The 13,662-nt window shown below is 47.9% G+C and overlaps 1 protein-coding gene across 2 annotated transcripts in view; it reads left to right on the top strand.

Moving 5' to 3' along the window:
- The first annotated feature begins 261 nt into the window (after window positions 1–261).
- Window positions 262–13,662, top strand: part of LPAR2 (lysophosphatidic acid receptor 2) — a 53,356-nt gene continuing 39,955 nt past the window's right edge. Inside the window, exons 1-3 of one of the 2 annotated variants that reach the window (XM_083428317.1) lie at window positions 262–1,513; window positions 2,675–2,764; window positions 11,243–11,354. The gene's annotated coding sequence lies outside the window, so the exon portion shown is untranslated. Of the gene's footprint in view, window positions 1,514–2,674; window positions 2,765–10,703; window positions 11,355–13,662 lie in introns of those variants that run through there. The other variant, XM_083428319.1, reaches the window with a different exon arrangement.

The following is a 13,662-nucleotide window of genomic DNA, read 5'->3' as shown; positions in this document are numbered from 1 at the left end:
GTTCCTGGGAGTGCCAGGCCTTATTGTCAGCTCTGGCTCCATATTAGAGTTTGCCAGGCTCATTCGCCTGGAAGGAAAGGTGCCAGATTTGTAAGCGGAGCTGTTGCCAAATCTGTGGAAATGACTGTGGGATTTTGGAACCCCCACCTGCATGCAGCAGCTTTCCTAGCAGAGCATTCCATAAGTAGTTTTCAAAAAAGGTAAATGATCCCTGGACGCTTAAGTCCAGTCAAAGGCCACTATGGGGTGTGGTGCTCATCTTGCTAAACAGTGTTTCCCATAAGTAGTATTGCCCGTCTCTCTGCTGCCATCACCCCAAAAGGGCTCCAGTAAGAGGTGGACTTTGGTAATATGGTGCCCTGAGTAAGGCAAAAATTTTGCCCCCCAAACTATTTATTATTTTCACAATCATTCCTTTTTGGGGCAGTTGCTTTTTATGGACCTTCTCAGTAAACATCTGCAAAAATATAGCTGCTGCTAACAACAACAACTTTTGCACCATCCTCAGTCTTTTAGGTCAGATGCAGCTGCTGCCTCTGAATGCAGACTCCAGGTGTCCCAGTATCTGAAGGAATGCCTCACATGGTACCTGTCTGCCCAAGATCCCAGAGGAAAAGCCTATCTCATTGCCAAGCCTACCCGAACCCCAAGATCATCTTCTGAGGCCCTTCTTTGTGTGCCTCCCATTGGAGGAATGCTCTCCCCAGGGAGGTTTGCCTGGAGCCTTCATTGTACACCTTTAGGTATCAGGCGAAAACATTCCCTTTCCATCAGGTCTTGGGCTGATTAACATCTTAAAAGACTTTTAGATGTGGTTGTGGGGGGGGGGATATTGGTTTGTACAGTTTTTTTGTTCTTGTTTTATGCATTTTGTGTTTTTATATTTTAATTTTATGTGCTGAGCCGCCCTGAGATCTACAGATGAAGGGCGATACACACACACACACACACACACAGCAACCAACCAACCAACCAACCAACCAAGCCTTGGTTGGTGTTTGGGGAGGCCCTGTGTCCTCCTCACAGTCCTCTATCGGAAGGGGTTTCAGAGGACAGCTCTCTCTTTGGAAATAACCTCTGTTTGAAAGGCTATGTGCTCCACATTAAAGATAAAGAAGCCAACACCTGGACAGCACAACACAAGAAGACAGCACCTGGATCAGGCACATATGGGTGAAATTTTTTACCTGTTAATTATTTCCCAATTTGCAGTTAGCATATACGCATTTCAGACAAATCTGTGACCTCTTTTCTGACGAAGTATTTCTTCTTCTGTTTGTTGATGCCATCCAACAGGACTGCCTTGTGGCTGAATGTCCTCAGGGTCCTCCCTGCCTCCAGATTGGGACCTGCAGAAAAGGACAACTAAAATGATCAAACCCTTCCTTTTGTTAAGTGAATAGTTCTGCAAGGCCTGTGAAGTACTATCCCCTTTTGTAATGGAAGCCAGGGCAACATCTTGCCCCAGAAACCAAACAGCTGGAAATCATGCACAGCCAGAGGAGATCCCGAGGTAGGTGGGGTGTACACACACTGTGTGTGTGTGTGTGTGTGTGTGTGTGTGCGTGTGTGTGTGTAAGAGAACACTAGACTGTCAGTCCTGCAGCTAAGTCTGAAAGGGAAACGAAGGCCTGACTCTAAAGCATTTTACATCAAATTTGCATCTGCTAATTTATATGGCTTAATGCACACTTTGAAAGAATGTGTATCATCTAAACAGAAATAGCATACATTGCATCACGCTGGGGAAGACTGTGTTCCAGGTGACCTGCTCAATCTGACATCCGGGTTCTCTTTATGGGCAGCTTCAAGGCTCTCCCTTCTTATCTTTTATTTTTAAAGCAGACTTGGACCCAGCAACCCTTCAAGGAGAGGACTGTGCTCTGCAGTGGCCGGTGTGTGGGCCACCTTTTGCACACTGCAGAACAGGGTAGTACCTGCCCACATTCCTTGCAGGGAACGGCTGGCAGCTTCTCCTGGGTCCTGTCCTGGGGTTCATACATTATGTTTTCAGCTGAACCTTGGCTGTTTCAGCAGCATTGCTCTCTTGGGCTGGGCCTCTCCTCCTCTCCACCCCCCACCCTGCCTCCACCCTGCTTTTGATTTCCACAAAAGTGTGGACAAGCAGTCAATTTAATAACTAACTTTTTAATAACTAACTAATTCCATTAGACATTCTGCAGCAAAACAGAAAGAAAAAAGAAACCATCACAAGACTTACAGTACTTAATTAATTAATAGATTAATAGTAGTATTAGTAGTAGTAATAGTAGATTAATACATCTACAAAGCCCTGAGTTCTAGGATATCTTAGGGACTACTAGATCTCTTCTATCCCAGCTTGACCACTGAGATCATCTCTAGGAGCCTCAGTGGTTGTTGAGACTCAATTGACAAACTGAAACCTTCAATCATCAGCCCAGTCCTGTGAAATCCTCTTCCCAGAGAGATTTGGCAGGTGCCTTGTACATTAACCTTTACATGTTTGCCATAAAACCTTTCTATCGTCAGACACTTGCAGACAATTAAGAAAAACATTTTCAATAGTTATTAGCTGCTGCTCTGTAATTTTAAAATGTAGGGTGTGTATTTTTACTGTTATAAAATGATTTTTAAATGACATTGTGATGTACAAGTATTTTTTTATATAAATAAAGGCATTTATTTGTCATAGCATAACCAAACAAATCCAGGAAAAGTTTCTGTCCCTTGCCCTAAAGGAGCCACAAGACTCAGAACATGACTGCTTGAATCATCGGATAAGGTCAGTGTGCCCGACAAGGACTTAGGTTCAAATCCTCATTTAGCTCTAGAGCGCATTTGGGTGACCTTGGGTCAGTCATACTCTCTCCGCCTTACCTACCTCACCAGACTGTTTTAGGGATAAAATGGGGGTAAAACCCACGGAAGGAGAACTAGGGGTTATTCAGCATCAGTAGGACAGAATAACCTGCAACGGGGTTATGATGCTACCACATATTATGAACCCAGTGGTATCTCTGAGAAAGGAGGCCTCATCTGGGGAGTAACTTAGGTCAACAGTAGAGCAAGATGTTTTGCATTCAAAAAATCCCTGGTTCAATTCCTGGCAACTCTATTTAAAAAGGATCAAGTGACAGCTGATAGCAAAAGCCTCTGCCAGTCCAAACAGACATAGCTGGGTTAGAGAGACAAAGAGTCTGTCCCGGAGGGTTCGTGTAAAGCTGTCCCCCTTAAAAAACAAACAAAAAAACTTCACTGTAACCAAGTTGCCCTGTAGTAAGACCAGGTGCAATAAAAGACCTTTAATAGCCAGGCAAAAAGGGAATTTCAGCAGCTTCAGCTTGTCCTGCTGGTTTCCCTTGCTGAACTGCCTCCTACGTAGCTGTGAAGGATGCTGGAAGAATCCTGTCCGCATCTGCACCCAGCCAAGTTCACAACCCCTGCGGTGGGCAAGGGGGGGGGAGTGGTACCTGGGGAAGCCTCTCCTCTTGCTGTTGTGACCCATTCCGACCCAATTCACAATGCATCAGCTGGCATTAATCCTATGATTTATAGAGTCCAAGCCAAAGCATGTTTACTCGGAACAAATTCCCTCTGTGCTCAATGGGGCTTTCTGTCAAGGAGGGGTGGATAGAAGGGGTTTGGAAAAGGATCTGGCTGAGGGGCCAGATCTTGCGCCACCTCCCTCCCTGTGGACCATTTTGACAGACACCTGGCATCACCATGACGTCAGGTGATCCAACTTCAGAGGAAAGAGTTGGGAGCGTACAATCCAAGGGCTCCAGGAGAAGAATCCCCTTACATCTGAGAAAGGGGAAAGGGAAAGTCAAAGACTTGAGAGCACTTTTTTATCAAGCAATTTTTTTAAAAAAATCAGTGTCTCCAACTGATTAATCAATTCAGCATAGGAAGACAGCATATAAGAATGAATTGTAAAGGTAAAGGTAAAGGGACCCCTGACCATTAGGTCCAGTCGTGACTGACTCTGGGGTTGCGGCGCTTATTTTGCTTTATTGGCCAAGGGAGCCGGCGTACAGCTTCTGGGTCATGTGGCCAGCATGACTAAGCCGCTTCTGGAGAACCAGAGCAGCGGACGAAACACCGTTTACCTTCCCGCTGGAGCGGTACCTATTTATCTACTTGCACTTTGACGTGCTTTCGAACTTCTAGATTGGCAGGAGGCAGGACCGAGCAACGGGAGCTCACCCCGTCGCAGGGATTAGAACCGCCGACCTTCTGATCGGCAAGCCCTAGGCTCTGTGGTTTAACCCACAGCACCACCCGCGTCCCTAGGATGAATGAATTGTAGTTACGTCTTATTCTTTCTAACATTAATATTCTTCTCTTCAGTAGTCAATCAGCATCCCTATCATGGCTGGGCTAAATTCATTTCCCTCAACATGGAATGTCCTTGTCAGCTGGGATCTACCCTCTTCTGCACTCTGATGGCCAAAGGACCCTCGACATAAAATGCCTCTTTGCATCTGACCTGCTTTATTTTTTTTATATAAAGAAAGCATTTAATCATACCAGGGAGGAGTCTAATAATTAATGAGAAAAAGAGCATGGAATGGGGGGTATTTAACCCTCACCAGCTGACCTCCTGAGCAAAATCCGTCTTTTGAAGCCACTACAGTGGTACCTCGGGTTACCAGCACCTCGGATTACAAACACTTCAGGTTACAAACTCCGCTAACCCAGAAGTAGTACCTCGGGTTGAGAACTTTACCTCAAGATGAGAACTTTACCTCAGGATGAGAACAGAAATCGTGCGGTGGCAGCGGGAGGCCCTCTTAACTAAAGTGGTACCTCAGTTTAACAACAGTTCAGGTTAAGAACAGACCTCTGGAATGAATTAAGTTCGTAACCAGAGGTAGCACTGTACTTACTTTGGGGATGTGGGGAAAATGCCTCCCTGAAGCCAAAGCAAATCCCAGGCTTCAGATTAGGGATCCGCCCTCAGGAGGCGACAATAGCTTAAATCCTTCTCCACACCTACTTTGATCCCATTAATTATCACCTACCCCACAGCTGATGCTTTTTTCATTTTGTTTTAAGCCTGCAGGTTAGATGCCAAAATGCCTTTAACCTCCCAGGTGCCCTTTGGCCCTGAAGTGGCTCACTCCAGAAAAGAGGTCTGCCCTCTTATCTGCTGTTTGTGAGAAAGGAGCCTCAGCCATCAGCTGCCACTGGATCAAAAGCAGGTTGCAGCAGCAGGGCAAAGTGCATACAGACACAGCCATGGGTCCTGACCCCATTTTGGTAGGTCTCATTTCCTGGTCTTCGCAGACTGGAGGCTCCTGCCCTTCTGTCACACATTGACAGTGCCAGGGCAGTTCAGCTGGTCGTGCCAGCCCTGCTGCAAGGAGTGCGATTGAACCAAGTTCTAATTCCACCAGAGGTCAGCATGTTTCACCCAATCAGAGTTTCAATCAGCTGTGAAGTCTGAAGGCCCCTTGTTGACTTGGTGATAAGGCAAGTTATTGATCCTTCCTCAGGCACACAGGCACCTTTATTAGGGCTGCAATAGGGGCTTGTTTTGTGCCAGGAACCAATATTGACCCATGCAAGATGCTGTGTTTATCTACTCTCCTGTGTGCAAAAGCAGCAGACTTCTTGTTCTAAACAGGGGAGGCACCAACGCTATGCATCGCCTTTATGTGCCAACAAGGGAGAACTGCAAAGCCCAAGAAGCAAGTGAGTTGGGTTTTATTGCCAATCCATGCTTGAGGCGCAAAACATGGAAGACAGTCCAATGGGATCACCGGGCCTATTTTGGTGCCTGGGGCAGAAGCGATAAATGGCACCTGCACACACACCGATTAACAAGAGGCTTGATCCCCATCATCCACTAGGAAAGTCTCCTGTCCAAGCCCTGCTAGATGTCCTGATGTGTGTCATCTGATGTTTGTGGGGGTTTTTGAAAAAAGAAGTATGTGGTTTTTGCACACAGTGGCAGGAGGGAGCAGTGAGAGAACAGGGGCTGCTTAATCCAGGGGTAGCCAATGTGGTCCCCATCATCCCTGAGCACTGGCCATGCTGGTTAGGGCTGGTGATGGGAAGTGTAGTCCTCAAGTCTACAGGGCACCACCCTGAATAATTAGTCCTTTCCCAGGCAGCCATGTTGTCCCAGTTAAGGCCGCCTCCCTACCTGCTCTTCCTCTCACATGGCTACAGATGCATACCAGCATTGGGAACCCCATGGAAGAAAAGCAGCTGGGGGACAGTTCTGAATGAAGATATAACTGGCAGGGAAAGGGACAAATAGCCGTATCCGCCCCACAACTACCCCACCAAAAATTATAGCCTCCTATGGCTGCTTTTCATTTGTCACAGTCAGAGATTCATTATACTCCATTACATGTAATGCCTCTTGGTCAGTGCCATAAGCTGTAGTTTAGTGCCAAGGGCCCCCCAAAAATTTAAAGGGGTAAAAACTGGATGTACATGTAGGCTCCTATGATGTAAGTAATGGGCCACGCCTGCTCACCTGCTCCCTAAAATATCACTGGTTTCAGTTCAACAATTACTTTGATAAAATACATATTTTGTTATGTGCAAGTGGCTTTAGATACCTGCAGTGGTACCTCAGGTTACATATGCTTCAGGTTACAGATGCTTCAGGTTACAGACTCCACTAACCCAGAAATAGTACCATGGGCTAAGAACTTTGCTTCAGGATAAGAACAGAAATCGTGCATGGCGGCAGCCGCAGCGGAAGACCCCATTAGCTAAAGTGGTACCTCAGGTTAAGAACAGTTTCAGGTTAAGAACAGTTCTTAACCTGAGGTACCACTGTATTAGGTCCATAAATTACCATATAGCATATATTCAACACAAAAAAACAGCGACAATTTGTTGTTGACAAAGGACAGCTGGACATATAAAGGGCCCCATTACCTTAAGGAGCTGAGGGCCTCATCAAACCTCAATCCGGCCCTGTTCTTGGTCCATACTCTGTGGCCATACTCTAACATACCTGGGCTGCCCTGCAGATAGGAACTGGCTTTAGAAAGAAATCCATATGGAGAAGAGCCCAATCCAGGTGGGAAATCTCAAAACCTCTGAGCTGGAGTATTTGTTTGTGTTTTCTTTTCTTTCTTTTAGAATATCCCCAAACTGCAAGCAGTACTGCAGTCATTCCCAGCACAGTGCTATTGAAAGACAGAAAAAGGTCACAAGGCAAGCTGGCTGTAGTTAACTCAGAAGTATTTGCAGAAAATGGGCAAAAAAGAAGCAACCTCATAAACAGAGGAGTTGGAATCAAAGTGAGTTCCCTGGGGAAGGGGATGTGAATGATCTCTGATCCCACCCTCCTAGCAATTTGCATGTCATGAAGTCAAGATGCTAGGCCTGCCTTTGAAGTGACAAGTGAGAAAGAACTGCCAGCTTCCTTCAGCAGCTGATTGCAAAGATATCGCCCACCTTCAGCCTGCAAGGATGCTCAACATGCTCTTAGACATGCAAGGTCTGAGTCTGGTTAGTGCCTGGAAGGAAGACCACCTTGGAAGCCCAATTCGCATTACCTTGGGTTCCACAGTGAAGGAAAGTTGGGGTGTAAATGGAAGAAAAGTATAATAGCCACCAGAGCAAATGAAATCTCACACTTGGAGGAGCCAGCAAACTGCAAATACCCTCCATGCCATAATCTCACAATGTAGACCCCACAACACAACATGGTCTAGTGTACATTGCAGTTCTCTCTACTCTCACTGCAGCTTTTAAAGGACGTTAGGTCTACTCTTAGCCTCAATGGAACCTCCCTGTATAGGAACAGTTTAGCTTAGAACACCAGACACTGGCTTTCACACAGTGGGGGAGGAATCAGGCAGGGGCTGCCTGTTGTCAGATACATCATGCTGGGCAAGATGGACCTTGACTTGGTCCCACAGGGCAGTTTTTCATATGTTGTTGCAAGATCTTCAAAGCCTGTTGTGCAGAGGAGAGCTACGGGAAGGATTCAAGCGCAAGAATGCAAACTGTGCAGAGTGAAATTGGATGAGCTCCAGAGAAGGAAGTAAACTGGGCTCTCTAGGGAAAGCTCCTTAGGGATGCAATCCAAGGTCCAGGGAAACAGACAGCACTTACTGCAAAGGAAATGTGTTTACAGTCAGCTTGCCTATGTGGGAGGCAGAACCAGGATCTAATCAAACAAGTTGTCTTTAAAAATGAGGAACTGTCCTTTTTCAATGGCTGCAGTCTAGGGTGTGTGTGTGTGTGTGTGTGTGTGTGTGTGTGTGTGTGTGTTGAGATCAAAACAGAGATGCCTTTTTAACAGAGATGCATGCCAGTGCAATGCAAGTGATCAGGTATAGCTGGAATTTTCTAGTCTGGGATGGAGGTATTTTCTACAGTCAAACACCCCCAGAACTTCTCAAAAGCCTCTTATCCACAGTTGCAACCAGGAAGGCCTCCCATCCCCAAGTGCTCTTGGCAGCTGGGCAGTGCTTTAATTATGGGGAGAAAGATAGCGAGTCCTTTAGAAAACCCAGGAGCCCCATTTCTGACTCCTCCCAGGTTTAGTCAAGTCATGTTTCCTTTGCAGTCTTCTAGAAGCCGGACCTGGGAGGGACTGTCTTCTGAGCACGCCCCCTGAAATTCCAGCCCTCGGCATGGGTGAATTCAGATAGTCAACAAAGCCAAGCAGAGGTGATCAGACTGAACTCAAGCAGGCAGTAGCCACAGAGAACATTGAGCATGGATCAAACTGAAGCCCAAACGACATCTAGTGCACAGAGAGATGCCTCATTTGGCAGTACAATACAGTGGTACCTTGAGTTACAGATGCTTCAGGTTACAACAACAACAACAACAACAACAGCAACAACAATAATAATAATAATAATAATAATTTATTATTTATACCCCGCCCATCTGGCTGGGTTTCCCCAGCCACTCTGGGCGGCTTCCAACTAAATATTAAAAACTGTACAGCATCAGACATTAAAAACTTCCCTAAAGAGGGCTGCCTTCAGTTGTCTTTTAAAAGTAAAATAGTTGTTTATTGCTTTGACATCTGCTGGGAGGGCGTTCCACAGGGCAGGCGCCACTACTGAGAAGGCCCTCTGCCTGGTTCCCTGTAACCTTACTTCTCGCAATGAGGGAACCGCCAGAAGGCCCTCGGCGCTGGATCTCAGTGTCCGGGCTGAACGATGGGGATGGAGACGCTCCTTCATGTATACAGGACCAAGGCCGTTTAGGGCTTTAAAGGTCAGCACCAACAGCTTGAATTGTGCTCGGAAATGTACTGGGAGCCAATGCAGATCTCTCAGAACCGATGTTATGTGGTCGCGGCGGTCACTCCCAGTCACCAGTCTAGCTGCTGCATTCTGGATTAATTGCAGTTTCCGGGTCACCTTCAAAGGTAGCCCCACGTAGAGCGCGTTGCAGTAGTCCAAGCGGGAGATAACCAGAGCATGCACCACTCTGGCAAGACAGTCTGCGGGCAGGAAGGTTACAGACGCTTCAGCTTACAGACTCCACTAACCCAGAAATAGTACCTCGGGTTAAGAACTTTGCTTCAGGATGAGAACAGAAATCGCGCAGCGGCAGGACCCATTAGCTAAAGTGGTGTCTCAGGTTAAGAACAGTTTCAGGTTAAGAACGGACCTCTGGAATGAATTAAATTCTTAACCCTAGGTACCACTGTGTGTGCAACCCAATCCTATGGGTGTGTACAGTCGTCTGATGCTAAGTGTCACTGAGTCCAAGTGAGCTTATTCCTAAGAAACCCTGGATAGGATTGCAGCCTTAATCCTTGATAGACTCTGCTCCCCTTCCCATGCTCATTCATGCCACTCTAGCATCCCCCCTGCCCGCCCCCCGCCCCCCGAGTTCAGGGCCTTTCAGCACATGGTTGTCACTGTCCTGAGACAATCTGCAGTGCCCTCCAGTTACGGCTGTGAACTAAGCAGAGGGAGCCATGTGGATGTTGGTGTGGAAGAACTCTGTGCTGATCAGGGTGGATGTGCCTCATTGCCGCAGGGGAGAAGACGGAGCCCCTTGCAGTGCTGTGTGTCCTGACCAAGAGGGTCTTGGCTTGCAGCAAGTGCAAGGCCAGCAGGGGCATCAGGCTCACGCAATCAAGTGATCCATGGCATGGGTGGGTGGGCAATGCTTTTCGGGGCATCAGGCTCACGCAATCAAGTGATCCATGGCATGGGTGGGTGGGCAATGCTTTTCGGCCCAAGGGCCACATTCTCCTGTAGGCCAACTTTTTTTGAAGGAGGGGCACATGCCAGGGGTGGGCAGGGTCAGAGGCAAAAGTGGGCAGAGCAATGGCTGCAGATTTTACCTTTGTCCAGCAGGTTATTTTCTGCACACAGCCCTACCCTTCTCTGTCTCCTCCTCCAGGTGAACAAGTAGCATTGTTGGCGTCTAAGGACACATTCCACCCAGCTAAAGCTTAGCAATCAAGGAGGGGGCAAGACAGGGCTGGAGAGGGGATTAGTCTGGTGAAAGGCTAAGGATCTCCAACCCCCTTTGTCTGAGGTTCAGCATCTCTGCCAACAATGCATCCTCCACCTCCTTGTGATGGGCACTGAGCAGCCATAACTTAGGAGGTCTTTAAGCAGAGGCTTGACAACCATATGTCAGGAGTGCTCTGATGGTGTTTCCTGCTTGGCAGGGGGTTGGACTCGATGGCCCTTGTGGTCTCTTCCAACTCTATGATTCTATGATTCTAGGAATGCTCACCTCACTAACAAAATGGGTTTAGTCTACTTTTGTGATGGGGCTGATGCTGGTTGTAAGCCACATTGGGCACCATACGGTGGGAAGGGGGGTCATAAATTAAACACTGAGTGATCTGTCAGTTAATCACAACTGTCCCACTCAGACCTTCTGCTGGGCAAGGGGAGTTGGCCAACTCAGGCTGCAGATTTTGAAGGCCCAGAAGAGTACCAGACTGAGGTGACCCAACTGTGCGATATATTCCATGGAGAAGTTCTCCTGCACAAGCTTCACTGAAATAAGCCACTATGCTCTTGCGCAGCTTGCACTGGTTTCAACAGGACTTGCCTGGAAGAACTTTTCCAGGCCCTGTGAGTGCAGGCAAGATCAGTTAGGATTTTCCATCTCAGGCATCAGAATGTCTTGTTATCCTTGTCCTTTTCATGTAAACATGGACAGGTCACTATTTGTTCTGTGGCATATTCCCTATGAGGCAACAGAGGGCTGAGGAATCCCACATCAGAACCTGGACATCTAGGGATTGGGTGCTTCGTAAGTTGCTAAGCATCTGTATCTCATTCTTTCTCAGGGATGGTCTGAAGGCACCTGAAGCAACCATCTTGCTACAACCAAGTGGGTCTAGGTCTGGGCAGCGTCTGGATGAGAGACCACATGAACTGCCTTGAGAAGGCAGAAGAAAGGTAGAGCATAAAGAGGCTAAACATAATTGTTTTGCTGGTGCTTAGGAAGCCAGAACATCTTCTCCCTGGCCCTCCTTCCATCTGGGAGCCTACCCTAGTCTGCCAGCAAACCTGCCACTCTTCTGGTTATTGCTATTGTTTTCAGGAAGCTCTTCTTCATGTCAGCCCCCACTGGAGCTGAGTGACTCACACCCTGCAAAGGCAAGATGAATGGCGCAGCCTCACACATGTGGCAGTGATTAAAGAAAGCTGGTTTTAAATTACTCTCTCTGCTACAGCTGGCTAAAATGGGGAGGAGGTGGGGAAGCGGAGAGGGGAGCCCCAGCATCTTCAAGGCCTCATGGAAAAGCCCCATTCCACTTCCTGCCTGCCCTGGAGAGATTTTTGGCCAGGAGGAGGGCCATAATTCACTGGCTCGTTAAAGGGTGGGGGATGGGACAGCAGCGGAAAACTTGTAAGCTGGAGAATAAAAACTCCTGCTGAGGTTTCTACCAGGAGCTGAATAGCAACAAAGAAATGTGATAGTAAAGAAGAAGAAAGGTGGTAGTGGGGGACATGAGCAGAGCTGCAGCAGGCTCTCTCTGGATGCAAAAATCAGTCACCTTCAAGTAAAGACAACAGTAAGGAGGCAACCCTATCAAACCCATGCTAAGTGATGACCAACTAAGGAGGCAAGAGAGAGGCTGAGGGAGCAACATTCTCAATCATTGCAAAGGTTAAACTGCAGGCATGATGGGAAGGGCAGTTCCCATTTACCCATCCTGTGTCTCTAGGGTAAGAAGTGGAGGGAGATGCCAGCTGCACTTGCCTCAGTGTAAGTGTGCATTGAACCAACAAGGAACCAGTGAGCAAAAGAAGTGCTGAGTTATGGTTTTGTGCCATTGTCTCTGTGCCTGAGAACCACTATCTGGAAGTGGGTGTAGGTAACAAGCACCACCCAGAGGGTGTAAGGGAAGGCCTGGTTTCACTTCACAATTATCCTTTAAACTGTCCTCAGGCCTGGGCCAAAATATCATGCTGCCTGTGAGGAATGACAAGATGGCTCATTTCCAGGCACAGAAGTGGATGGGAATGGCAGCCCAGTCTTACTTCAACCCTGGCACTGGGCTCGTGCCCTGTCCTGCACCTGAGGGCATGAGTCTGGCTTAAGGGATGCAGGGCCAGCCATATGGCACACACAGCTCTGCCCCCCAACATTGGGAATGGGCGGGAAGGACTCCGGAGGAATAGCCAGAGGCTGCCACTGCCTGATGCAGATGCCTCATTCTGCTGGCCCTGTTTTGCCCCCAAACTAAAGCCTTTCCTACAGATATAGACAGAAGTGATTACAACCACCCTCAAAGTTTCCAGAATGTTGCCCCTCTATTATGATCTCTCTCGTAAGCATTCATCCTTGGGGCAAACGTTTTATGCAATGGAGGGAATGTCAGCTTTGTTTTGTTACCTCCTAACTTTTCTAGCTGCCATGACTGTAATACACATATCTGCAAACATTTTATACACAAGTACAGGTGTGTCTTTGCAGTGAATCTATCACCCCTATTCCCCCCAAAACCAACCTACAATCAGAGTGAGATCTAACATGTGTACACATCCAAACACATTAACATTTCCTCCTCGCACCCCCTAACTACTCTGCTCAGGCCAAAACAATCAATGCTAAACTGTAGAATCAGAGGATGCATGGACTGTGGTGTTTTTTTTAATAGCATGTTTGTGTGTGTGACCGCCCAGATAGACTGGATCAGGGGTCGGCAACCCAAGGCCCATGGGCCACGGGGTTTAACCACCCCACGCGCTGCCCCCAAACCGAGCCACGTGCTCGGCGAGTCCCCACGCGCTGCGCTAAATTGGCATGGCGTGGTGTGGGGACTTGCTTCCGCGTCACCAGAAATCACATCTGCACAGACGCAGATGCTGGAAATGGCAGGTGCATGCGCCCATGCATGATCCAGCCCATGGAGGGATCTCTGCTGGAGTGAACCGGCCCAGGCGAGGTAAACCTTGCTGACCCCTGGACTGGATTGTCCTGGTTGGCAAGACACCCACTGCTCTAAATCCCCTCTAATCCGGAGGTAGGTCAAAGATCCTAAGGCTGCCCACTGACTTCTGGGGTTTCACTGACTTTCAAGTCAATTTGCTTATGCACACAAACTGGGATGTGAGCTCCATTGAGCACAGTGGGACGTCCTTCTAGGTAAACAGACTCAGGACTGGGTTGCACGTTCTTTTAAAACCAACTGGGAGTAAACATGAGCTGCAGGCCTTAGGGCAGGGATGGGGAACCTGACACCCTCCAGATGTTGTT

Source organism: Podarcis tiliguerta (genome assembly GCF_965153285.1).
Source record: "Podarcis tiliguerta genome assembly, chromosome: 2".
Lineage (NCBI taxonomy): Eukaryota > Metazoa > Chordata > Lepidosauria > Squamata > Lacertidae > Podarcis > Podarcis tiliguerta.
This window is presented reverse-complemented; position numbering and strand designations above follow the sequence as displayed.